Source organism: Oratosquilla oratoria, chromosome 5, assembly GCF_046742065.1.
Source record: "Oratosquilla oratoria isolate Oo_2021 chromosome 5, ASM4674206v1, whole genome shotgun sequence".
In the NCBI taxonomy this organism is placed as follows: domain Eukaryota; kingdom Metazoa; phylum Arthropoda; class Malacostraca; order Stomatopoda; family Squillidae; genus Oratosquilla; species Oratosquilla oratoria.
Window position 1 is genome coordinate 11,773,882 of NC_134781.1, and position 2,500 is coordinate 11,776,381.

The following is a 2,500-nucleotide window of genomic DNA, read 5'->3' on the forward strand; positions in this document are numbered from 1 at the left end:
TTTGTAAGAAAAATATAATAATTACAAACTAAATACAAAAATGTTAAACCGGTTGAAATTTACATAGATGAATAAATTTCAAATGTATCATGATCTTATTAAACAGGAACATGTTTAAAATGTTGAAGATTATGTATAGAAAACAAATCATTAGGATTAGATTAGACAAGGATACGCTAACACCGTACTGAGTTGATTAAATGGTCATTAAAACCGCAAAAATTTGCATAAGCAAAAGCTCTTTAAAAATACCAGCACTTTCCCAAACAGGAAAAAGCCTAAACACTTAAATTTTGTATAAACAAAAGTTAAAACTTTTAGGATTTGATTAAACAAAGACACACTAACTCCGTATCGGGTTGATCAAGAAAAGATCGTTAAAACCGTTGAAATTCAAACGGGCCTATCCGCGTTCCTTGTAGGTGTAGGACGATAAAGAGCATGAGGCGGCCACGACAGAGACGGTGGCGCTGTCGGAGACGGGGAGTGGGAGAGATGACGGCGACAGTAGAGAGAAGCAGGTGGCACTGGTTGAAAGGCGATACGGATTCCTATCGCAGCGGCAACAGCACTCGTCTAAGTGCCACACGAACCTCCTACTTCCCACACCCTTCCTCCTCCTCCTCCTCCCCAGGAGAGAGTCTCTCTCTCTCTCTCTCTCTCTCTCTCTCTCTCTCTCTCTCTCTCCTTGTCATCTATCTCTCTCTTCTCCGGCCTCTCTCTCTCATTTTCTCTCTCTTTCTCTCTCTCATATCTATATATATATATATATATATATATATATATATATATACATATATTTATGTATATAAATATATATATACATATACATACATACACACCACACGCACAAACACACCACCCACACACACACACACACACACACACACACCCCACACACACACACACACACACACACACACACACACACACACACACACACACACACACACATACATTGTATGTATATATATATATATATATATATATATATATATATATATATATATATATATTCTGTTTATAGAGATGTTAGCAGCAGATCAGAGAGTCTGGAGGCATCTTGTATCGGCCAGGGGCCTGAATGGGCCTGTGGCGCCAGAGAAGTAATATATATATATACATACATATATATATATATATATATATATATATATATATATATATATAATATATATATAAATATGTATATATATATGAGAATACATATAGATATACATACACACACACACACACACACACACACACACACACACACACATATATATATTATATATATATATATATATATATATATATATATATATATATATTCTTTCTACTTTTTCTCTTTATCTCTCTATTTACTCTATCTATCTATATCTTTCTCTCATAATCATTCCTTTCCTCCTCAGCTTGACCACCCCTTCTAAGGCATTACAATACCCTTTTTTCCAATTCTTTATTACTAAGATAGAAATTTTGCGACCGTTCATGTAAAGAGTGTTTCTGGCATAAATTGGTGAGCACAACAAGCAGAGGGAATAGGTAGCGAGAGAATCACACAAGATGAAGAAGAACCGCTTAATTTCTCGAACGTTATAACTATTTCTTCATCCCATGAAACGAGGATAACTAAGTTGGCTAGGGCCCCATACTATATTGATAGAAACATTCAGATCTACAAAGTATAAATGTTCTACAAATAATATCCAATAAAAAGAGAAATAGAATAGATTTCTCTTCTTGAATTTTTATGGATGAATAAGAATACGAGAGAGAAAGAGAGAGGGAGAGAGGGAGAGAGAGAGAGAGAGAGAGAGAGAGAGAGAGAGAGAGAGAGAGAGAGAGAGAGAGAGAGAGAGAGAGAGAGAGAGAGAGAGAGAGAGAGAGAGAGAGAGAGAGAGAGAGAGAGAGAGAGATGTCCTTTCAGAGTGTGACAGACGTCGTGATTTACTAGCCATACTGCCAAATCAACCTTAGTAATGCCCCTCTCTCTTATTTCCTATGTATGCAGTATTTATTTTGTATATAGTAAAGGAACCTGTATAGTACAATAAGTATCACTTTTTAGGTTTACAACAACAATCTGAGTAGATTCTATGACACGTGGCAACAGCGCTTTTCCCCGTGTTGCCACGTCGAGTTGTCACCGGCGAGACAGGTGGGATAAGGTATAGGTAATCGTTCTTTTAATCCTTAAAAAGTGATGCTCATTGTACTATACAACTTCATTTACTACATACAGAAAAGAATTAGATATCATATAGATGGGAAATAAGAGAGAGAGAGAGAGAGAGAGAGAGAGAGAGAGAGAGAGAGAGAGAGAGAGAGAGAGAGAGAGAGAGAGAGAGAGAGAGAGAGAGAGAGAGAGAGAGAGAGAGAGAGAGAGAGAGAGAGAGAGAGAGAGAGAGAGAGAGAGAGAGAGAGAGAGAGAGAGAGAGAGAGAGAGAGAGAGAGAGAGAGAGAGAGAGAGAGAGAGAGAGAGAGAGGCATGTACTAAGGTTGATTTGGCAGAAAC

General features: G+C 37.2%; 1 protein-coding gene across 2 annotated transcripts in view; it reads left to right on the forward strand.

Annotated features, from left to right (window-relative positions):
* The window catches only part of LOC143025200 (uncharacterized), a 35,847-nt gene that overhangs the window by 8,635 nt on the left and 24,712 nt on the right, over positions 1-2,500 (forward strand). The window lies entirely within an intron of this gene.